The following is a 26236-nucleotide window of genomic DNA, read 5'->3' on the forward strand; positions in this document are numbered from 1 at the left end:
CAGCTTTTATGGCTGTATACTATTCCATTGTATAAATATATCACATCTTCTTACTCCAGTCATCTGTTGATGGACATTTAGGCTGTTTCCATGTCTTGGCTATTGTAAATAGTGCTACTATGAACACTGGGGTGCAGGTGTCATTTTGAAGTAGTGTTACTTCTGGATATATGCCCAGGAGCAGGATTACTGGGTACCCACATCTACTTTTGACTGCTTCTCTTGTCTAAGTATCTTCAGTCTCCACCCTCACTAGTGCTCCTGCTTCCTGTGGTGCAGGCTGCCTGCTGATGCTCTCAGAAGGACTTCTCCATGGCCCTGGTTGTCTGCCCCTCTTTCCTCCTTCTTTTCCTATGTCTTCTATCTCCTAGCATTTCACTCATACTTTTTGATTTGCATCAAGGGATACACTTTTAATACAAGGCAATTGCTATCATGTTGGCTTTGGAATGTCAAATGAAAAAGTAGAAAATTTGCAAATTCATCAAGAAATCTGCTGCTCCAAGGGCAGTTGGGCTGTGGACCAGCAGCATCTGCCTCCCCGGGGGCTTGTTAGAAAGGCAGAATACCAGGCTCCAGAGCTGCTGAATCAGAATCTGCATTTTAAAAAGATCTGGGGGGTGATGCCCAGGCATGTGAGATGGAAGTACTTATTTAGGGGTCCTCGGCTAGGTTGTTTCAGTTGCCAAACCTTGGTAACTCTACTGACACACTTAAATTTGTTCTAACATTAGGAAACGTGGAGCGATTATGCCTGGTCTTCACTTTACCGGTAAATCAGGAAGCACGCTCATTACTCGCAGCTAGCACTGGGGATGGAGCTGTGAGGACGTGCAGACTGTCCCCATCTGTGCTTTGGGAACAGGGCTTTCTCCAGGGGCTGCTGAGGTTTCAAGTGAGGCTAAATTAGCTCAACTCTGCACTGGCCTGGACTTCTGGAAAAATAAAATATTAGTCACCAATTCCTAAAATGCTAGCTGCTTCAACACGTTTTCCAAAATCCATAAAAACTAAATTCTGCACTACATTCCTGTATTTCTGAAGTATTTAAATATATAAATCAAATCTTCAGAAACTGGAGAAACTAAATGGAAAGCAGAGAAAAAAAAAACTTTCTCACTGATTTGTTCAAGGCCTCACTAGTTTCTAGAAGAGGTAAACACTGAGAAAATGCAAAAGGCCTCCAGTTCCTGCTTTTGTATGAATTGATTCCTCACAAATAATCAAACATTTACAGTGAACACATTAATTTTTAAATCAATTATGGAATTTTTTTCTTCCAATTTTTAAAAAAATCCTTTCCTTTAGACTCACATCTATATTTATATCAGAATCTTAACCCAACACTAAACTAAGTAACATTTAATTTTTTAATTAAATTTTTTTTATTTTGACATAACTAGATTCACACAGAGTAGTAAGAAGTAACACAGTGATCTTATTTATTCAGTTTCCCTGAGTTTCTTGAAAAACTCTGGTATAATATCATAAACAAGATACTGATAAAGACAGAGTCAAGATACAGAACAGTCCCAACACCACCAAGGAAGAGAGATCCTTGTTGCCCTTTTATAGTCTTACCCCCTCCCTCCCACACTCCCACTGTCATCCCTGCCCCTGGCAACCATTAATCTATTCTTTATGTCCATAATGACACAATTTCAAAGATGTTCCATGAATAGGATCATACAGTATGTCATCTCTGGGGACTGGCTTTTTTCACTCAGCATAACTCTCTGGAGATCCATCCAAGTCATTTCACGGACAGAGGGTTTGCTCTTATCTCTTGCTGAATGATATCCCATCAGTCTCCAAGTCTGTTTAACCCCTCACCCACTGAGGGGTATGGCAGTTGTTTCCAGATATTCTATACAATATACAAAGTTCCTTTGAACATTTTTAACACAGGTTTTGTGTGAATATCAGTTTTCATTTCTCTAGATTAAATGTCCAAGAATACAATTACTGGGTCATATGGTTGCATGTTTACATGTTTAATTAAAAAAAAACAACAACTGCCAAACAGTTTTCCAAAGTGGCTGCACCATTTTACATGCCCACCAGCAATGTACATGTGATCCAGTTTCTCTGCATCCTCACTAGCATTTAGTGTTGTCACTTTTTTATTTTAGTCATTCTTGTAGATGCGTAGTAATCTCTCACTGTAGTTTTAGTCTGCATTTCCCTAATGGCTAATGGTGTGGACATCTTTTCATGGGCTCATTCCCTATCTGTACATCATTTTCAGTGAAACGTCTTTTCATGCCTTTTGCCCATTTTCTAACTGAATTGCTTTATTACTGTTTTCAGAGTTCTGTATGTGTCTACATACTGTCTAGTGGGATACGCAGTTTGCAACTATTTTCTTCCAATCTATCTTGTCATCCTCTTAACAGTCTTGTGCAATACACAAAGTTTTAATTTTGATGTGATCCAATTTATCAGTTTTTCTTTTTATGGGTGGCACCTTTGGTGTCAAGTTTCACAAATCTTTCCCTAGCCCTAGATCCTAAAGATTTCCTTCTATTTTCTCCCCTAAAAGGTTTATAGGTTTATACTTTACATTCGAGTCCATGGTCCATTTAAGTTCATTTTTAAATAAGGTATGAGGTTAAGGTTGAGGTTCATTTTCTGCCTATGCATGGCCAATGGATTCAGCACCATTTGTTGAAAAGCAAATCTTTCCCCACTGAATCGCTTTTGCACCTTTGTCAAAAATCAGCTGAGCACATTTTGTGGGTTTACTCCTGGGTTCTATTCTGTCCCATTGTTCTATATGTTCATTCTTCCACAAACACACTACCTTGATAATGTAGCAATTAAGTGTTGGGTAGAGAGACTCCTCCCACTTCTTTTTCGAGACTGTTTTAACTATTTGAGAGCTTTTCCGTCTAGATTTTAGAATAACTTGGCTATGTCTGCAGAAAGAAGGGACCAAGAAGGTTTCTGACAAAAAGGGTTCCTGTTTACAACCATTCTTTTCCCCGTCCTCTGGCTAAGGGAAGCAGGGTTTTTTTCCCCATCCATTCCCAGGTTGCAGCACCCTGTCCCAGATACATCAGAGGCAGTAAGGACACACAGGGAACTCGTGGCTGTTTTGTTCCTCAAGTCCCAAGGGTCCTAGGCGATGGGCCTTCTTCCCACTTTTCCAAGATGTCCTTCCTCTGCTTGTTTGTTATGCTATGTCCAAGAGGACCTGGAAAGGATGGGGCTCTTCGCTACTGATGGAAAGAAATGAACTTCTAGACACTTTCTGCTCTTTATAAAATGCTACTTTGTGGTCAGTTAGAAGCAAAAAACAAAACAAAGCAAAACAGGTACTGTGTTCCAGACCCCAGTGCAGGGACAGGCACACAGCACAGTAACTGCTCAGTGAATATTTGCTAATTTACTTACTGATTCCCCTTATTTAAGACATTTTTGAAATGTCCAAGGCTTTCTTTGGAAATGAACTTCATATTCCTAGAACACTTGGGAGAACCAGAATAATTACACAAGGGTTTTGCTCAAAGAAGAATATGGCTTTGACTCATTTATTTACTATCTGTCAATATCACAGTTTATTGCACAAGTTTAACAGGCCCCTGAAACTTTCCATCATATCTAACATTAGAAAGAGTAACTGAAGAGAGCAGACAGTCCAGAGACAGATGCATTCATACACTGTATGTACAAAGATGTCACTGCAATTCAATGGGGGAAGGATGAATGTTTTGGTAAATGGTGCTGAATCAACTGATATCCGTAAAGGAAGAAACAAGTCTTGACTCCTAACTCACACTGCACGCACAAACCATATCCAGATGAAACCTCACACCTAGATAGGAAAGGTCTAGAAAGTAATTTTGGAGAAAAGTATCAGGACCTTAGGTAAGCAAAAATGTGTCAAAGAGATACTACCTTCAAAGAAAATAGGGTTAAATAATATTTCATTAAAATCAACAACTTCTGGTCACCACAAATCATCACTGGGAGTGAAAAAGGCAAGCCACAAACAGGGAGAAGATATTTATAAAGGACTTGTCCAGAATTCATACAAAACTTACAGAATCAGTAAATAAAAAACAGACACCCCAGGTTTTTTTTTTCTAGTGACCAAAATATTTCATAGGTTCTTCATAAAATGGGATATACAAACATACAGTTAGCTTATGAAAAAGTTATCAGTGTTACTTATCATTAGGGAAATGAGAGTTAAAACAACAACTATCTTGATCTGCTAGTGGTTACAAATTAAAAATGTTTTGAGGTAGACACTTACCATTTGTGTATTTTATTATATGAGCATGTTACACAACAAAAAGAAAGTTTATAAAAGGAATATCTTCATAAGCCAAAAAAAAAAAAAAAGATGAGCAAAAGACATGGATAGTTCACAAGAAAAGACACAAATGGCCCACAAACGTATGAAAAGATGTTCAACTTCACTCTCATGAAAAAAAAAAAAAGGCAAATAATAAACTCTCAGAGATGCTATTACTCACATGGAAGGCTGGCAAAAATTTTTGCACGCCTGATATTAGTAAATCTGTTAGTCAACTCCACATATTGCTGGTGGGAGTGCAAAATGATATAACCCGTTTGAAGGGGAATTTAGCAAACAAAACCATATATTCATTTACCCTTTGCCCCAGCAAGCTCAGTTTCAAGAATTTACCCTAAAGAAATACCTCCATGAGTACAAAACAACATATGCACAAAATTACTCATTGCAATAGTGATTGTAAAAGCAAAATACTGAAAACAATCTAATTGCTTATGTAGGAGACTGGGCGAATAAATTTTACTCATCCACATAATGGAATACTATGGAGTTGTCAAAAAGATCCAAGAATTCAGTAAATTTCCAGATATATCATAAAGTGAATTAAAGCAAAGTATAAGAGAATATTTAATGTGCTATCTTTAGAAATAAAGGGCAAACATAAATATATACATGTATTTACTTTTTTTGAAAAAATATATACATGTATTCACTTATTTTTGAAAAATAGGGAGTGAGGGAGTATTTGAATGGAAAAAGATAGAGATATTAACAAGGCACCTCTGAGTATATTTTTATTATAGGTTTGATATTTGAACCATTTAAATATTTTACATGTGCAAATATTAATATTAAAGGGATAAAAATGTAAGCCCTCAAAATTTAACCAATAAAAAATAAATGAACCTCAACCTATTATCAAATTGATAATCACACTGAAGCATAGCACTCTGATTATATGCCCTTAGAACACCCTACATTCTAAGGACAAAAAAAAAATACTTGCAAAGAAACTCTGAACTTTGGTTAGCTTATTTGTTGTTAGCAATGATATTGATATTTGGTAAAACTATTTTGTATCACAGGCTAAAGCATACATACATTTACCCCCTCCCCACCCAGTTCTATCCACTGAAAGGGTCCAGAAACCACCAATACTTCAGATATAATGAACTCCCAGGGTGTCTTGGTTTCTAAACACACTCACCATTAAAAGAAACCAAAGCTCCTGAGAAACATGGCTGACTCCAGGTCTGGGGCAGGAACGTTACGGGCTGAGGCTGAACTAAACTCATTGTACCAGAAAGCAAAGAAGTGCTCAAAGACTAATGCAGACTTGACCACCTCACTTTTCTCTCCAGAAGGTTTTAGGATCCTTTCTCTCTACTTAGCACCCTCAAATTTCACAAGAAATTAGTCTGAATTTGAAGTTGCCTTCCTCTGTTTTGCTGGGCCCTCAGAACCTGTCAGCCTGGATATCTGGATTCATTCCCAGAGCAAAAGAGAAGCCTCCATTATTTGTTTGATATTTTCAACTCTTCATTTACTCTGTTGCATCTTCTGGAATTCCAAGTATTTAGATAACAGACCAACTTGACTGAGCCTGTCCCTTTGCCTTTCTTTTAAGTTTTCTGCCTCTCTTTTTGCACTGTGTTCTAGGAGAATCCTTACAGTCATCTTTCAAATTTTCCATTAAATTATTTTAATTTCAGCAAACGCCTAATTTTTAACAGTTCTTGTTTATTCTTTGATGTTCCTATTTTATTGCATCCTGTTGTTTTCCAGATGTCTTCTTCTTGGAACGTCCCTAAAGTTTTCATTTATATTCTCTTCCTTAATTAACCTAGTTCTTCCAGGGACGTTTGTTCTGTTCTATCATTCTTTTGTTTCTTGCCATATATCTGATGGATATTTCTGAATAAAAGAGAGAATGCCTTTCCCCTCTGTGGTTGATGTGGGTTTCCTCTGCTTTTCTGAGAGTCTGTCCCATGATAAGGCAGCTGGCAGGGAGTTCTGTGTAAGGAAATGTTGGAATCATCAAAAGACAGTCTCTATCTAGGGTGAGCAGGGGATCAAACAGGAAAACCCCAAGGGCATTACTGGGGCATATGCGCTGCCCTTCTCAGCCCCAATTCTCTCCTAGGCAGCTCCTTTGATTTCTGAAGAAGTCTCTCGTTTTCAACTCAGGGATAAAATGCTGCTCTATCCTACAGGGTAGGGTTGCAGGCAGAGGAAAAACAGTGCAAGTGTGGGGCACAGCTTAGCTGTTCATTTTCCCTCATCCACTTACTGCAATTAGACAACTCTGTGAATCTTTACTCTTAAAATACCTACTCTGGCCAATGTCAGTCTGCAGAAAACAAGATGTGGTGAACTTCCCAAAAATCCCTAGTCGTAAAAGTATTCTCAGTGCTCACACTAAGAGATTATTGAGCCCATCTGTTTTTATTCTCTCTCTTTTAAAAAGAAATAATTAATATTTGAGACAGAAAGAAAGTCACTCTGCCATAAACAGCATTTCATTTCTCATTTTATAGACATATTTTTGGGTATCTCTTACAAGTCTCTTTTACCTTTAAGATGTCGCTATTCTTTGACTTATTTCTGAGCAGTAGCTATGGCTTTTTTTTAACATAAGGGTGAGCTGTGAAGGATGGTAACATATAAACACCTGTGTGAGTCTACCAGACATTCAGTTCATATTAAGACAAAAGCTTAGGGGTAAGGCATAGCTCAGTGGTATAGCTTCGTTCAATCCCCAATACCTTCATTAAAAAATAATAAATAAATAAACAAACAAACAAACAAATAAATAAATAAAACAAATCCATCCATCCATCTAATTATCTTCCCCCCAAAAAGCTTAAAAACAAAGCAAAGCCTTGGGCGAAGATTGGCATTACTTGAAATGTAATCTATAGAAGAAAATTATTATAAAAGTTCAGCAAAAAAGAAGACAGCTCTGGTATTATTTATGTTAATTCAGAGCAAATGAAAAAAATTTAAAAAATCATTTTATTCATCCTTACATTCCAATGATTCTCAGGAAATAATCTACCGACATGTTCAACTTCCAACTTTATATGTGAAGTATACTATTTGTACACACACACATATATATGTATGTATGTATGGAGACAATGTATGGGGATTGTGGAGGACCAGTGTCAGCTGAGCATTGTGTCAAAGTATTTTCTGCCCAAGTCATATTCCTTTTCCTTCCTTTTCCTTTAGGTCTCTTTCTGACAGTGGAGAACGCAGCAGAAACCACTCTGGTGAGAATATTCCAATAAGAATGAGTTAAGAGTAAGCATCCCCACCACTCTGAAGTTCCTACAGACCAACAGCAGCCATCCAAATTTGTGACAGCTGCTGAACTGCCAGTTTTTATCTCACTAAACTTCTTCGGGCCTATTTCTCTTACCCCCAGGCCATCACCTGTCACACAGCGATACTGCCTCTAGTCCGATCTCTGATCTTACTACCTCTATTCATAACAATAACCAATTAATGTTGTCTTTAAGCGTTTACTTTTATACATCAAATACTTACCTAATGCTTACATATTAGCCTGAAACTACTCCAGTACTTTGCAAATATTAATATTTGCAACAACTTTAGAAGGTGGGCATCATAACTATCCTTATTTATAGATGAGGAAGCTGAGCTACAAAGAAAGAAGGTAACTTGCCCAAGGTCACACAGCGAATAAACAGCAGAGCTAGCATTAGCACCTAGGTAACCTGGCTCTAGTCCGTGAATCATTACGACGTCAGAGAAGAAAAAAGTCTTATGCCAGAATAAGAGAGAAAATTTAAGACATGCAATTATAGCTACAATTTCTTAAACACCCACCATGTGCCAGACGTTCACATATATGATTGCTATTCCTGACAAACCACCCTAAAGAGAGAAGTTATTTTCTCATTTTGAAGGCAAGTAAACCGCGGCTTAGAGCACAACATGCCTCTAATCACACACCGGTGGGAGAGCTGGACCTGGAACCCAGGGCAGCCAGGATCCAAAGTCCCTGCTCTTTCCAAAATGCTCTGTTGCCTCCTTCATCACCAAGAAAGAGAAAACCTCTTTATTCTATTTACTATAGCAATCTGCAGTGTTACAAATGCTGTCCCTAGATCTGGCCCACGTCCTTGGTCTGACACCTAGAGGATTTTATTTTTAGACCAGTCTTCCCCATAGAACACCATTCCCTGAGGGCCAGAGGCAGGAGCCGGAGAGCAATTATTATATTTTATGCAGAGTTGATGAAACGATCAAAAAAAAAAAAAGATAGGGCAGTGACTAAAACAAGGACATTTTGGGGAGTGAAATTATATTTCCACAATTAAAAGAGGCAAAGCATGCCTCAGATGATAAGGCGAATTCCACAACCCCTCATCCTCAGACCCGGTCTTCATAATGTGACAAAAAATTACACTGTCTATATAATTTCTTGAAATGCAAACACTTGGTCAGAGTGTGAATGAAGTGGATGAAGAGCGCTTTTGATGTTTAAAAATTTTACACGCATGCTTTAGAACTCTGAAGTCAGTCTCAAACTGTCTCAACCTCAAACTCCTTCAAAACGCAGCCAGCAAGGTTGCCATTCAGCATTTATATGATGCTTCTAGGGATGACAGTAATTCAACTTCATGTGAGGAAGGTAAGACATATAATTCCCTTTTTACATTTGTGGGGATTTATGAAGCAGATACGCCCAACAAGTGGGGCACATCACAAAGGAGAGTTTGATCCTGTATTAGTGATTTGGATGGATGTGAGAAAGAAGAGAATGATCCCAAAATGGAACAAGACTTGAGGCCATGCTCCTAAATGAAATCACATAAATCAGTAACTAAAGAAAATGTTCACAGTGGACATAGGAAACAATCTTAAAGAGCTTCCTCATCCTACCTCTACATTATTTTTTAATGCAACCTCCTTCATGGCAACCTGGACTATACCGTTCACCAGACACCGAGAAAGGAACACACACAAAAAAGGTGGTACAACCCTTGACTTCAAAAGTCTTGAAACATTATAAAGATCAATGGAAATGACAATTGTTTATAAGTTCATTAAGGTAATAATCCTTTATCTTCAGATGCTCAAATTCTTACTTATTAATACAAGCAATGTTACATAATTCTTAAAAATCAATAAAAATTCATGGAGATTAATAGGTAAATCATAAATGGAAGATGCAGAAGACCAACCATTGTCTGAAACAGTGTTCAGTCTCACCAGAATAAAAAGGAAAATTAAAACAAAAATACAAAGTTATTTTTTGCTTGGCAAATTTTCAGAGGTTAAAGAAGATGAAAATAATTCTGGCAAACGAATACTCCATCAGTGGAAATGCAACCTGACAATAATTCAACAAGCTTTATCAACAGCCTTAAAAAAACATTCCTAGGGGCTTCCTCTCCTGGAAAAGAAAGACAATCTGTGGCAGACCTATGCGCCAACCAAGAACAACCAAAAAACTCTAAATAATTTTTAAAAACCTCTTTGAAAGCATCTAAGAGCTACCAGAGCAGGGAGAACTTGAAAGGTCAAGATCTCAGAGAGAAGTAAATACAGAAAAGTGAGGTAGCTCAGAATTCGATGCTATTTCTTTTCCCCTGGAGGCCTGGGCCAGAGGTTTTCTCAAGGCAGCAGAGAGGCTGAGAGCCTGAAAACTAGCAGCTGAAAGCAGCTGAGAAGCTTAAAGTTGAGTCACAGAGACAGCTGGGAGGCTGAGAAGCTGAGCAGAGCAGACCCTGTACCTGGTCTCAAGAGGCCAGCTACTGTGTTCGGGGCCACGGGAGGGTGAGGGAAACGACCTCTGGAGGACTTCACCCTTGGAACAGGCATGGACGGGAAACGGGAGAGCCCTCATAACAACCAAACACCAGCCTCCAATTAGCTCAAGTTCAAGTTTCTTAATTTTAATGAAGTCTCCAAATTAAGTTTAAGACACAAATAAGACATCAAAAGCACTAGCTGTAAATGAAAGGCTGAAGAGTTGACCAAAAGGCATCATTATAAAAAAAGGCAAGCCAAACAATAGAAGACAATTGCAACTGTATAATGGACAAAGGACTCATACCCTGAATATATATATATATGTATATATATATACACACACACACATACATACACATATATGCTGATAAATTTACCTATAAAATGTAAATTCAGCTGAAAGAGGAGCAAACGAATTGAACAAAAACTTCACAAAAGAAGATATCCAAATAGCCACACACACAAGCACGCACATACACACCCCACACACACCACACAAAAGTAAAGATGCTCTCCCTCATTACTCATCAGGAAAATACAAATAAAAACCAGTCAGACACAAATCCATCAGAATGGCTAAAATTAAAAAGATAAAAAATCATCACGTGTTGATCAGGATGTGGCACAAATGAAACTTTCATAATCTGCTGCTGGGAGTGGACACTGACAACTGGCTATGGAAAACAGTTTTGCCATTTATGGTAAATATTTGGTTATGCCTGTTCTATGATTTAGCAATCCCATTCTTGAGTATACAGTGAACAGAAATGCTCACATTTGTGCACCAAAAATCAGGTACAAGTATTCTGCTAGCAGCACTATTAAAAAACCCAAAAATGAAATAGCAAAAATATCCATCAATAGTAGAATTGATAAATATATGGGATGTATTCACAAAATTAAATACTATACAACCATGAAAATGAATAAACTACTGCAACACATCACGTGGATGAATCTCTTAAAATACTGAGCAACAGACACAGACATAAAAATGTATGTATAGTATTATTCCTATTATATAAAACTCAAAAACAGGCAAAATAAACTTCTGGTGTTAGTAATTATTGATTAACTTTGGGTAAGAGTAGGAGTGATGATTCATAAGGGGCTTCTGGGAGGTTCTGAGGGGTTTCTGGGGTGCTGGTAACATTCTTTGATCTGTGTGGTAGTTATACATGTGTTCAATTTTTTTTTTCAAATTTCATAGAGCTTTGCCCTTATGATTTGTACATCTTCCAGTTGTAAGTAACATTTCAAAAAAAACTTCATTAAAAATACATAGCCATTCCTTGGTATCTGTGGGGGACTGGTTCCAAGATCCCCCATGGGTATCAAAATCTATGAATGCTCAAGTTCTTTATATAAAATGGCATAGTATTTGCATATAAGATATACATACCCTCCTGTATACTTTAAATCATCTCTAGATTACTTATAATGCTTAATACAATGTAAATTCTATATAAACAGTTGCTGGGGCATGGTAAATTCAAGTTTTGCATCTTGAAACTTCCTGGAATTTTTTTTTCAAATATTTTTGACCCCCAGTGGGTTGAATCCATAGATGCAGAACTCACAGATACAAAAGGTTGACTGTGTTACAAGTTTCTAGAACTTTCACTTCTCAGGATCCATCATTTAGAAGTATTTTTAAATGTCCTTTAAAAATTTAAGTAATAAAGATAAATATAAAATTTTCCAGACCTTGGGTTATGCAGAGAATCAACAGACATGACACCAAAAAAAAAAAAAGTCCACAATGATTGTACTTCTTTTTTAAAAAAGTCCATAAAAGAAAAAATTAACAACCTAGACTTTATCAAAATTCAAATTTTTGCACTTCAGATGACATAATTAAGAAAATTAAAAGCCAAGCAATAGGCTCAAAGTATTTGCAAAACACATATCAAAGACCTGTACCCAGAATTTGCAAAGAACACTTATAACTTAATAACATTCAAAGCAAATTGAAAAATGGACAAAAGATATGAGTAGACATTTCAACAAAGAACATATAAAAATGTCTAATAAGCACATGAAGAGATGTTCAGCATCATTGCCATTAGGGAAATGCATATTAAAACCATAATAAGATATTTCACACCCACAAGAATGGCTATAATAAATAAGACAGACAATAAAAAATGTTGGTGAAGATATGGAGAAATAGGAACCCTCATATATTGCTGATGGGAATGTAAAATGGTATAACCACTTTGGAAAACAGTTTGGCAGCTACAGAACTTAGCAATTCTACTTTTAGGTATTGACCCAAGAGAAATGAAAACATATGTCTATACAAAAGACTTGCATGTCGATGTTAAGTATGAACTTAATGTTCATAGCAATGTTATTCTTTATTCCAGCACAAAGCTGGAAACAACCTAAATGTCCATCAACTGGTGAATGAATAGACAAAATGTATTTCAGGCATACCTTGGAGATATTCTGGGTTTGGTTCCAGACCATCACAATAAATGTTAGCAAATACAGTAAAGAGTTATACAAACTTTCTGGTCTCCCAGTGCATATAAAAGTTACGTTTACACTATACTGTAGTCTACCAAGTGTGCAAGAGCATTATGTCTAAAAAATCAATGTACATATCTTAACTAAAAAGTACTGCTAAAAAATGCTAACCATCATCTGACAATGCAGGGTTGCCATAAACTTTCAATTTGTAAAGAACACAATTTTTGAGAGGCTCAATAAAGTGAAGTGCAATAAAATAAAGTATGTCCCTATACCCCTGCAATGAATTACTGCTTGGCAATAAAAAGTGATGACATACTGATACATGCTATGTCATGGATGAGCCTCAAAAATACCATGGTAAGCAAAAGAAACCAGTCACAAGAAACCACGTATTACGTAACTCCACTTAGATGAAATGTTCCGAAGAGGCAATCATCGAGGGACAGAAGGTAGATTATTGGTTGCCAGAGACTCAAGATGAAAGGGAATTAACTATAACTGGGCATGAGGGATCTCACTGGGGAGGGGAAAAAATGTTCTAGAACTGATGATGGTGATGGTTGCGCCACTTGGTAAAATTACCAAACACCAGTAAACTGTGTGCTCGAAATGGCTGAATTTTATAATACGGTTAAATATACCTCTTAATAAAGCTGTTTAAAAAATTCATGTACATGATAAGACAATGGAACTAACTTAAAGGTTCACATTAAAGAAATTGATTGAGTTAACTGTGTGATTTATATGATAGAATGGTATGTAGCCATTAAAACTGTATCTGAAGAGTATTTAACAAAGACACAGAAAATATTATGTGAGCATGTTAAGTGAAGAAAACAGACTACAAAGCCGCAGATACAGTACTCTTTTGACATGTTTTTCCAAGTTCCTAAAAGGGATTGGAACACATCAAAATATTAACAGATGTTTCTGACGAGTAGGATTATCAGTGATACATTTTTTCTCACATTTCTGTATTTTCCAAATCTTATAAAATCAATAGTTTTCTTATATTCAAGAAAGAATTCTTCTTAAAGAACATTTTCATGTGTTATAACATATACATTAATATTTCTTTTCAATGATAAGACATATGCCTTAAAAAAAAAAAGCAATTCTACTTCTTAGGAGACAATAAGAAAGCAAAATAAGCATTCTCCTGACTATCTCAACACACGTATTATCGATGAGTAGAACAGAAGACAATGTTTAAAAATTTGGAAAACGATGACAAGTAGGGTTACTTAAATGTCCCTTATCCTTTAGGCAAGTGTTACTATTGTCATACAAGGAAAGTTCTTTCATTAGTAAAGGGCATAACAGACTTATGAGTAGAATAGAATTTTTTATCTTCCAGAGCACAAAATTTAAATACGGTAATTTATCCAGTCACTACTTTTTAAAGTATCCCATATTTCCACTAGTTATTTACCTACTAATCTACAACAACATTGCCTACCTTTTCACATCAGATCACCTTTCTGGTTCCCACCAACATCCCCTGGGAATCAATGCAATTTTGAAGACAATGTTTAAAAACCTGCTTATTTTTGTTTGCTTTCATGCTATTCTGCAAATTATTTTTAAATCCAGCTTCAGAGTCATCTGAATTTCTGGGTACAGCTCAGCTTACCCCTCCACTTTTTTTTTATTTCATTTTCACTTTTTAAATTACTTTTGTGTGTGTGTGTGTGTTTTGAGGGGTGAGTAATTAGGTTGGTTGGTTATACCCAGGACGTGGTACATGCTAACCATGCCCTCTGTCACTGAGCTATACCCTCTCCCTGCCTGTCCACTTTTTATCACTGTTTCCATAAGCAATTCTGTAACCCATCTGACCCCATACACCTATCTATGTGAAGATTAGATATTTAATTTTTCTTTAATAGACACAAAGTTAGCACCATGAAAATTTCCAAGGCCTTAAAATAACTTTATCTAATCAAACTAAAAGTTTCCACCATTCTACTGGTATTTCTTCTAAAAATGCTGCTCCTCTCTTCTCCACTGCCTCTAAACTACAAATGATTTGGGCATGTTCTTTCGAGGGAGTCAAGTCAGTCAGGACCAAAATAAGCTTTTTATTGAGCACTTTCATGCTCTTCCTCCAGATGCCCAATGTGTCCACCTCAGCAGGGGTCAGAGCACCTGGTAACTGTTCACAAACTATGTGTCATTGGTTAGGTTACGTAATCTCTCGTTTCTTTAGGTTCCTTTTTAGAAAAATGGAGATGATCGTGGTGCACGATCATGTAGCTAGTTAGCTTCATGTAGTTCATGCAGCTGTTGTGGGGCCGTGTTAGATGAAACAGCACATGTAAGGCACTGGCACATAGTCAGTGCCCAATACTTATGAGCTAGAAGTTCTACGTGGGCCAGAAAAGAAAACCACGTTCTCCCCAACACGAGTACTCCAGTTAGTGTTCCTACGCCGTCACCCTTGCAAATGACTATTTTCCATGTCTCACCCAAACTGAATTTAAACCTGTTTCTTACTTCAAGATTCTACACTGTGATTTTGACACGATACCTCTGTATTCCTTCCTCTGATCGTCTCTACTCCAGTTTCTGCCCCCTTTATTTCAGAAAAACGACTTTCAATATTCTCTTTGCAGGACCAAAGAGATGCAGCTTCTCTTGTTCTGTCATTGCTCCAAACCTGGTGGAAGTCTATATACTCCTTCCTAGACCTAGAAACAAATCCCTAACCCATGCCCAGTTTATTCCTCTACCTGTGGGTGCAACTAAAGTGTAGCTTACTTGTTTTTCAGAACAACACTTTTTGTTGCTGACTATGACTGCCCCTGAGAGCTCCAGCCAAGTCAATTCAACAAAAATGTTTAAGGCATCAACCATGTGCCTGGTACTGTGCTAGCTGCTGGAGATTCATGTGACATGCTATCAGTCTAACAAATGGGGGACGTATATGCTTATACCACGGTCTCCTCTTTCTTCCTACACATTTGGGCAATGACCCTGACTGAGGTGACTCAAGCATCCTCTCTTGGATAAGACAGCCTGTAAGTTTCTCTACCCCTACCACCTTCCTACCCTACCCCACCAGCACCAACCGGACACATCTTCCATGGTATAATAGAAATGTTACAGAATGTGGACTTGGGAGATCTAAAAGATATCGCCAGATACCTCAAATAACCTCTTGAGTGTGTATTAACACATACAATAGTCAAATATATATATATAAGTGTATATATACACACACACACATATCTTTTATATACATAATATATATACCTTTTTAAAAATGCTAAAATCCTCGGTCCCTTGGTCCTGTGAATGTAATTCACTACCACAGCAAATTCCAATAATGAACACAAAAGAAAATATGCAATTACTAAACATTTTCCTAAGCAGGAAGCTAGAAAATAATGCACGAGAAACAGCACAGAATTAAAGAACGTTCTGCTCCTGGCATGTCATTTCAAACCAGGATTGCTGAAGAGCAGAGCTGACTCATCCTTATAAGTAATGACAAGTCTGTTTTGACCTTGATTCACGGCCATGATCCAAATAATTCTGTTTAACTTGGGAAGATTCTGAAAAATCTAAAGGTCACACTTAAAATACTCAGAACTCATAAATCTACGAAGGCTTTGGTTTTAATATTCAAAGCGGCCACCAAATAAAGACAAAGGAGATGTCAACACAATCGTCCTGTGCTAACTACAATTACCCTCACTTGCATATCTCGCCCTGATGCTCAGTCTTCCACCACGCTGTCCACGTATGCTATACAAATCTTTGACTGATGCTTTTCAACTTAACTTACACACGTCTTTACGTTCATTCCCTTCCTTTAACAAAGTTATTAAGCATTTGCTCTGAACCAAGTTCTGACTAAATACAGCACACACTGAACAAAACAGGTGTATCTCCTGATCTTATGTAACTTTCAAGTCTAGTGGGAAGACTCACTGTGATGGTTAATTTTACATGTCAACCTGACTGGGACACAGGGTGCCTGGGGATTAAACATTATTTATGGGCGTGTCTGTGATGCTGTTTCTAGATGTGATTGGCACTTGAATTAGTAGGCTGAGTAAAGCAGACTGCCCTCCCCCAAGTGCCCATCCAATCCATTGAAGGCCTGAATAAATTAAATAGAGGGAGGTAGGCAGAATCTGAACTCTGCCTGTTTGAGCTGGGACCTCACTCCTCTACCCTTAACTGGTACTTACACCAACAGCCCTCCAGTTCACAGAACTATACCATCAGCTTTCTTGGGTCTCCAGCTTGCAGATGGCTGACCATGGGACTTCTCAGCCTCCATAAACATAAGAGCCAATCCCTCATAATAAATCACATGTATCTCTTATTGGTTCTGTTTCTCTGGAGAACCCTGACTCATACCAAACACACATACAAACACAAAGTAACCACTAGATTACATCATATTGTGTGTGCTGTGAAGAAAAACTTAGGATGCCCCATGAGTAGAAAATAGAGGAAACATAATTCCTCATTTATTTGTCCATATTTTCTCACAACATTCTCTATGCCACACTCTAAGATATTATCCACTAAGAAATATCCAAATGTGCTAGGCTGAAGATTAGTACAGGCATTTGATCATGCTTTGCTTTATTGTGTTTCACAGATATTTCATTTTACAAATTGAAGGTTTGTGGCAACCCTGCGTCTAGCAAGTCTTTTGGCTCCATTTTTCCAATAGCATGTGCTCACTTCATGTCTCTGTACCACGTTTTGGTAATTTTCACAATATTTCAAATTTTTTCATTATCATATTACATTATATATTATGTAATTATATTATATTATTATTATACATTATATTTGTTATGGTAACCTGTGATCAATGGTCAATGATCTTTGATGCTACTACTATGACTCGCTGAAGACTCAGATGATGGTTAGTATTTTTTAGCAACGAAGTATTTTTTTCATTAAGGGATATACATTTTTTTATACATACTGCTATTGCACACTTAATAGAGTACAGTGTACGTAAACGTAACTTTTACATGCACTGGGAAACAAAAAAAAATCCATGACCCGACTTATTGCAATATTCACTTTATTGCAGTGGTCTAGAACCAAACCTGCAATAAGTATGCCTATACATTTTAGATTTGAAGTTACAGTTTATTTTGTATTCTTTTTAATTAATTTTTTGATGGGAGAAGGATGGGAGAAAGTAGGTCATAGGAAGTAAAAGATAAAATAAAACAAATAAATGAAGACTAAAAGCAGGAATCTTTCATTGCAAGAATAAATAAAATTTTACAAAATGCATGTGGTCCTTAAAAAAGTCTAAAACCAAGTTGTTGACAAACAATTTTAAATTCAAGAAAATGTTTCTTGAAACCTCACTAGATGGACTCTCTACTAAATTCTGCCATAAAGCAGAGTTCATGAATAAAAATGATTATCTCCTTTAACACAATCTTATTTCCATTTCTATTATTTCTAAATTTTAATTTTCAATCAAGTTTGCTGAACATCCAATAATGGGAAGGATGCTCTACGTAAAAATCATTATGCAATTGTCATTCTAAACTCAAAGTTCTGTATATCATCTCCCAACAACTACCCTACGTGCTGCCCATCAAAAAATCATGTCTTAGCAAAGAAATTTTTTAAAGAAAGTCTGGACTATTCATTCTGAACCTTTAGAAATGAAAAATAAATCAAGGTGATAAAATGGTTGTATTCTAAACACCAAAGAACAATTTCTCATCATGCATCACAAAATCACAAAGGAGAAAGAATCCGGGGTGAGGTTGTGCTATTTGTTTGCTACTGGGTTCTCCATTGATAGTGCCCCAATGATGCTGCTATTCAGTAAGGTTTTGCTGTTAGTCCTGTTGGCTTCTGTATCTTTCAAGCTTGAAGATGTAAACAGATGTAACTAAATAGTTTAAAACTGCCCGCACTAACTTCCTAAAGAACAAAATATAAACTAAATACTAAATGACTGTACATAAGGTGAAGGTTAGGATTTAGGAAGAAAAGGAGCTGATATCAATATCCTATGCAGAAATTCAAAATGTATAGCAGAGAACGATATGTTATAAAACTGGAGTCAAAAGGAAAAAAGAAAAGTAAGCATTTTGCCATCGTACCTTAACACATTAGTATCTGCTTTTTCTTTTCAAAAGCAAACACCCTATAGTGGTTAGTTAAGGTTTGCATATTAACCTAAATAACAAAGATATCCTATTTTGTACATGTCCATAATCTCAGAAACAAAACAGTTGTTTAATAAAGTCAAATTTAAATCATTTGAGTTATGACTACAGAATTACATTTGTTAGAAGATCCCAAACAGCAACCAGGACTTCAAAGGGCTAATTCACTATGTGAAATGTGTACAAAAAATAAAGTCCTTCAGGCCAAAAGAGACAACATAGAAAATTGCAGTTCTCAAATCTAGACTAATGAAGGAAAATGATCTCCCCTAAGGATGTGTAACTACAAACTATCCCTGAGATTAAAAACAAAAAACAAACCAAAAAAACCCTCAAGCAGAAACCTGATTTAAAATGCACCTGGGTCAACAGAGTGTCCAATCTAGTAGCAGAAGCTAAATATATTTCCCCTCTGGAGGAACTCACCTTCAACCTAGGGCTGAAAAAATTACCACCAATAAAGTTCTAAGGAAAGTGAGCAGCTCACAGTCAAAAATCACAAAACTTTAAAATGATAAAGGCAACATGAGTGATTAAGAGCAGCCACCTTCTCACTGTGTCCTTACATGGCCTTTCCTCTGTGCACGTGCACAAGGAAGAAAGATGCTTCTGGTGTCTCCTCCTCTTCTTGTATGGATACCAGTCTTACTAGATTAGGGCCTCACCCATTCAAGCTCATTTAACCTGAATTACCTCCTTAGAAGCTCCATCTTCAAATACAATCACACTGGGGGTCAGGGCTTCAGCACATGAATTTGGAGGGACACAATTCAGTCTACAGCAGAAGGCAAAGATACGATTAACTTTAGACTAGATTAAAATGAGTATACATAGTAAAACTGCCTGAGCATCCACTAAAACAATAGACACGGAGCTTATAGCCAGTCCCCTAACCCTCAAAATACAAAAAAAAAGTAAAAAAAAAAAAAAAAAAAAGGAGGGGGAGGGAATCAACCTACCCAAAAGAAGGCAACAAAGGAAACTAGAAAGAGAAAAAGCAGACTAGAACACACATCATAATGTGATAATAAATAAATCTGAATATTTCAGTCTTTATTCGAAACACAGAAAGACTAAACTCTCCAGTTAAAAGCAAAGATCCAGCTATTTACAAAGACATGGATGATATGGAATGTAATTCATCTTTCTATGAAAATTTAAAGAAATACATATAAGAAGTATCATTTTTAGAAAATGAAATATTATGGGATTTTTCTAATATGTATATAAAAATATATACCAAAATGTTAACAACAGTTGCCTCTAGGCATAATTATCCTTTTCCTTTTTTGGGGGGGTTTGTGTGTGTTTTTGGTTTTGGTTTTGGTTTTTTGATTTTTGGCTTGTCTGGGTTTTCTAAATTTTCTATACATACAAATAAAGACTAAAGATTTGAAACCTGAGCAACTATGCATGAAATATAGGCACAAAAATGTGAAGTTCCCAACATCATTGCTCCTTTAAGTTGTAGCAAATTTAATCAAGGTTTATTATGGAAAATGGCAGAAACTTAAATTCAAAACTCATAATGTATCATTAAAGAACTCAATAATTTAAAAGAAAGGAAAACATTTGAAAAGCATTGCTGGGGAAAAACTTGAAAGGCTTAAAGAACAGAATTTCTGCTAGTGCTGAACATTGTGAAACTTTAGAAGTCATCACGGTTTGTGCAAGGTTAATCAAAATGGAGCAGGAACCATACTTCATATACAGCCTGAAGGAAATGGAAAAAATAAACTAAAGTGGTGAAAAGTGGATTTTATTAGAAGTACACACTTAGGCAAACATTTTCCCTCTGGGAGGCAATGAATCTATGCCTGGAATTAGCTCCTTTCCACTCTAACTCCTTTTTTTTTTCTTTCCCATTTTATTTTATTGAAGTATAGTTGATTTACAATGTTGCATTAGTTTCTGGTGTAGAGCATACTGATTCAGTTATACATATAAATATATACATATTCTCTCATATTCTTTTTCATTACAGATTACTTCACATCACTGAATATACAGTAGTCCCTGTGCTATACTGTAGTCCAACTCCCTGTGAATCTACATCCTTCCAGGACCAACTTAGATCAGCAGAAGGCCCCCTCAGCCGGAAAGTGTACTGAACACCTGGCACAGATGTTAACTGATTCTTAGGTAACTTTGAGATGAAACCCAAACTTTAAGCATCTTTAAATGCCTGCAAATGCTCTTTCTCTTAAATTACCTATGCATTTGTTTTTGTTCCAAAAAAGATAAGAAGTGAAGGCACCTTCCTTTGGGAGATAACAGCTACAATAAAGAATCCTGTCCTGTCTGTACCTCCTACCCAAGGCAAATCCTTAGAAATTTCCACATTAAAAAAATTGCCTATAATATTTTTTAAATACTTTAATGATATAGGTTCGGTTTCATCAACTTACAGAAAAGAAGTCAACCAAGACGCTTTGGTCGAAAACCCCAAAGGTACATAACACTTATGCCTATGACACGTACGAGTTTCAACTGAAAATTATTTAAGAATCAATGAACATACACGCTAGGTGACTGGTACAGCATCTGGCTGGGGATGTTTTTTAATCAAACTTGGACCTGGAAGGATTATCACTCAAATGAAATACTGTTCATAACACTGTTATTATTCATTTCAATAGGTGACCACTAAATTACCTTAATTGCAAATACACTATTTTGCCCAAGACCTGAAAGCTGTGTTAAAATCCTACCTTCTCAATTCTTCCTTACATTTTTAATGAACATGAATGAGCTTTCCAGTATATTGAGCTAGTTTCATGCTTGAATTTCCTTAATCTTCTGTCATACAGAAATGGGAACAAATTACTTTTACCAATCCTGTCCATATTCACTGGCATAGAGGTGAAAAGGCACTTTATCCTATGCGTCAAACTCAAAGCCTGAAACAGCTTGCTGTCAGCTTCAAAAACCATTTTTCACAAGCGTGGCATACTGCCTCAAGCCAACTAAACACTAAAGCATGTTGGGCTGCCCACACTGCAGAATTATTTGGAATGTTCTCCATGTTTTGTGGTTGCAAAAGCACCTATTTTGTGGATCATCCAGTTCAAATCAGGGCCACATCTGGCCTTAAACAGAAAATTCCCAGGAAACAGAAACTATAATTGACCAAGATCCCATCAGTTCTGAAAGTCTGTGATCTCAGGCTCAAACATTTCAAATGTTATTTTTTTAAGCCAAAGAGACACAAAACCAACTCCATGAAATATGGTACTGCCTGTTTCAAGTAAACACTAAGAACTCACTCTGAACATACAAATGTCATAGCTGCAAAAAAAGAGAAGAAAACGGAAAAATCGCTACATGCAACAAGTAAAGGGCATTTGTAGCAAACAAGAATACATTTTTGGTAAATGCCTAGCAAATTAAAGAAAAAGTCAGTCTAAAAAATCATTTCATTTAAAATTTTCATACCTATGCTGAAATGTAGCAGCTTCAGCTGTGGAATATGATAAGAAATATCCAAAGCATTGCTTGTGTGATTGGAGCATCCTATCACAGGTACTATTTTCCCAAGCATCACTGGGTACCTCCCTCAAATCAAATACTCAGGACGTCATTTCACACACTGGAGTACCAAAACTTCCTCGAGATTTGCCTCCCATGCCTTTGAGGTCTCCTCTCTAAGCCCAGACCCATGGGGAATGCCCTGAAGGCCATTTTTGAAGTATTAAAAGAATAAAACACTATACTGACAAGCTACTGAAGATACTTTATTGAAGCTTAGGAAATGACTGATCAATCATCCACTGGTGGGATAATACAGTCCATTTTAATAAATATGTGTATCACCAGCATTTGGGTCCCTGGTCCAAGCCTTGTGAGAAAACAAGAACAACTGGAAAACACAGTATTCTTTAATTTAACTGATATTGATGAAAATGCTGAAGAAATGACAAGTCCTATCATGAACTATTTTTAGATTCTGATCTTTCAGACCTGCTGTTCTTAGTGCAAGAGTATTACTGAGTCCCTGAACAGTTTTCCCTTTTATAGATATACAGATGCACATAAGTATATGTATACCCATGTCTATACATAGATATGGGTTTTGTGATATATACTTGTGATATGTATTATATATGATGTATATGTGAATGTATATATTTATTTTCAAAAAGAATCATTCACACAACAATCATCTCAAATCAAATAAATCACATACCAAATCTCAAGGTACTCACATTAACCAACACAATTCTAGGAACTAAGTCACATCCACTTTAGAACCCCAAATCCTTACTGAATGCAGTACATTCTTGCCTGGAACCCAGCCAGCTTAAGGTAAAATAGTAACTGCAGTTAGGATTTTAAGCAAAGGACTGTTTCTAAGTAAATTTTTTTCCAAGAATGTTCAGTTTGCTGCAAATATTCAGAAAATGCTTGAGATGGCGAGATCTTTTTTTAAAGTTTCAGTTCTGGTATATTTGACAGCCAAGGGACAAAACTATGCTCAGAGATGAAAACCTATATCCCAAACAAAATGTTGTGATATTAATGTTTATTCTGGAATGACTTTCTTTCAAAATTTCCTCAAATAAGTTGTCTTATGCCATAGTCTCTATTTTGGTAACATATTTTTCCACATACAAATTATATGTAATGAATATGACTGAGAATTTAAATACTTCATGACATTTTTCTCTTTAAACAAGCTCCCACATTCTATTTTTATTTTTCAAAATAATCCGGATGATATAATCGATGACATCACTAAAATTCTGGCTATGCAACATTTCAGAAAATATAGGGACTTGTCATCAGCACCTCTGATTTGTAGCTGACATTAGACATATACAATGTGAATGGAGAAGACAGAAACAGGAATAGACAGGTGTGGTAGAGACCTGGAGGTGTGAGAAAGTGGGCTTCCTTCACCCACAGGATACATGAAAAAAGATAATTTACCCATTGTGCAACAAATGTATTTATATATTGGGTTTCATGAAATAATTATACATATTATATAGCTCATTCAGGAGTAAAACTATCTTAAGCAATATAGGATTATGCAAGAAACATCAGGTTTTATTTAGTATTCTTAGAAATACTACTCCTAAAATTAGTTGGAGCCTTCTTAATCTAAGAAAACCAAATTCACCAATAAACAAACAGAAAATCTTATTTTTAAAAACATGTGGTTAAAACCTCATCTTACCTCACTGGGGAAAAAAAAAAAAACCTGCATCCTACTACAGGAATACCTGCATTTCATTAAGTGTTAAGACCAAGTCTAAATATTTCATGGGGACTAAATGATCACTTTGAACATTTAGATCAGCCCTAGGGGTAAATTTCACAAAGATACCTTGCTGGGTTTTATTGTTTGTTTGCTTGTTTGTTTTTTTTAGCATCCTAATCCTCCAGGAAATTTTTTTCTTTAAAAAAAAAAAAAAGATGTTTCCCAAAAGCGGCGGCGGAGGAGGTAGGACTAAAATCAGTGCAACGCTGAACACCGACCAAGGCTGAGATGCACAGCGCCGAAAGCTCACCCGCAAGTAAGAGGCGACCTCTCAGAACTGCTGGAGCGCGGAAGGAGCCTGCCGACTTGGGCAAACGAGGTGAATTTCGCCCCTAAAGAGTGACGAGCCCAGAGTGTAAAAGTTCAGGAGGATTCCGTCCCCTTCCTCTCACTCCCAGCGCTCAGCATCTCGAGGAGAGAGCCCGGCAGTGGGTGCCAACCTGCAGCCGACCGGTTTCCTCGAAGGCCTCACCGCTGGGGAGGGGAGGGGACGGGGCAGGGGTGTCGGGAGGCGAGGCGAGGCGGCACCCGCGGACACCGAGTCCCGGCCGGGCCCCACCGTGTGGCGCTGGCCGCTGAAATCCCTCCAGTCCAGCTGCAAAAATCTTCCCGAAAACCCGAGCTTCTCCGGCACAACTTCGGTCTAACCAGCCTCCTCCTCCGCCGCACACTCCACCCAACCGCACACCGTGCCCACCGCGGCACACCAGAGCGCTTCCCCCGGGCGGCTACCTGTCCCGGGGGCCGGGGACCCCAAGTCTCACCTCATACAAAGGGCTGCGCGCGGGCGCCCGCAGGAGAGCCTAGGGAGCATGGCCCCATTCAGTCCCTGCCGGAACTTTCCTGACATAGCACTTCTCTCCTGAGCTGCAGAAAACGACGCTTCGAGGCAGAGGAGGAGGAGGAAGGCGAGGAGGAGGTGGCGGTGGCGATCCAGGCGGCAGCGGCGGCGGCGGTGGCGGGAGCTGGGGCACAAAGTGAGGAGCATCGCGGACGAGCGCCGCCGCCTCCCGATCTGCCGAGGGGTTCCCGCCCCCAGGGTAACCGAGCTCCCTCTTAAAGGCGCCCGCCTTGTTTTAGTACGGGCGGGGAGGGGTGGAGAGGAGGGAAGAGGAGGCTGCAAGGAAGGGTGGGGGGCGGCAGGGAGGGAGCGATTCCAGGGGCCACCATCCGGGCTGCCTTTCCTCTCCGCCGAGTGTAGTCGCCCCTCTGCCTGGATAAAAATAGTTAAAGTGCTGGGACCTGGCTTGCGCCCCATGACGATCCTTGGAACTTCCCCCCTTTTCCCAACCGCCCTTATCCCCTTTAGGGTCTTGTCTTCCCGCCTGCACTGCGGTGTCGCCCGTGCCCCCAGAACCCGCGCGCCACTGGAGATTGCCCAGTGAAATTCCGTTTCCTCCCGTGTTTCCTGCTTTTTCCTCCACTATCTCCAACACAGTGATGAGGGTTTCCCCCAGGAGCGCAGGAAACTGAAATAACTAAAGACTAGCTAGGACCCCTAGACTGACTCCTGAAGGTGTCACTGGTATGTGCTGTCGGAGACTTGCCAAATGCTCTGTTTTACCATGTGCTCTGTTCTCTTACAGTGGTCAGTGGCCAAGTGACTTCCCACTGGACTTCTTGAACTATTGACTTTTATCATTAAAGACTGGCTGTAAAGATCGCCAAACTGAATTCAGGAAGGCCCTCCAGAAAAGATACCGCTTTAAGACCAAAATGATACTGGGAAACGCTGCTTTCAAGTGACATGTGATACTGTTTATCCAGCTATCATCAGCATTTGTGATCACTACTGAGACCACGGTGGGGGACGCTCAGTATGGGGATGCCTAGGGACACACAGAGTCTATAGCCGTCAACACCTGCAGGAAGATAATAGTGGGTGTGGGCAGCAGCGGGCTTGATTTTCTACTTCTTGGCTCTACCTCTTGCTTCTTAGTACTGTGGGGCCTCAGCACAGTGTTGTGTCATTTGTACCCTGCAGTGTGCTCTGGCTGAGGAAGAGGTGTGGCAAGCAATTCAGGGTTAAGATCAAGCCTGGGCTCCAAAGAAGGGTAGAGGGAGCCTCTGAGGGAGAGGTGTTTTCTAATCCACACAAAGGCACTGGCATCATGGCCTGAGACTGGACCTCATTTCTTCCTCTCCTGCCACCTGCAGCTGTGAGACACATGCTGACTTGTGGAGGAAGAGGGCAGGGAGACGAGATGCAAAAGGTTGGAGAAACTTCTGTTCTCAGATGGAGAAGAAGTAAGTGTTGGGCTTTATAAAAGCAGA

General features: G+C 38.1%; 1 protein-coding gene across 2 annotated transcripts in view; it reads right to left on the minus strand.

Moving 5' to 3' along the window:
• Window positions 1-24985, minus strand: part of GPR63 (G protein-coupled receptor 63) — a 111735-nt gene extending 86750 nt beyond the window's left edge. The window contains exon 1 of one of the 2 annotated variants that reach the window (XM_072965639.1): window positions 24727-24985. The gene's annotated coding sequence lies outside the window, so the exon portion shown is untranslated. Of the gene's footprint in view, window positions 1-24212; window positions 24286-24726 lie in introns of those variants that run through there. The other variant, XM_072965640.1, reaches the window with a different exon arrangement.
• Between the last annotated feature and the right edge of the window lie 1251 nt (window positions 24986-26236).

This window comes from Vicugna pacos, chromosome 8 (genome assembly GCF_048564905.1).
Source record: "Vicugna pacos chromosome 8, VicPac4, whole genome shotgun sequence".
NCBI classification, from domain to species: domain Eukaryota; kingdom Metazoa; phylum Chordata; class Mammalia; order Artiodactyla; family Camelidae; genus Vicugna; species Vicugna pacos.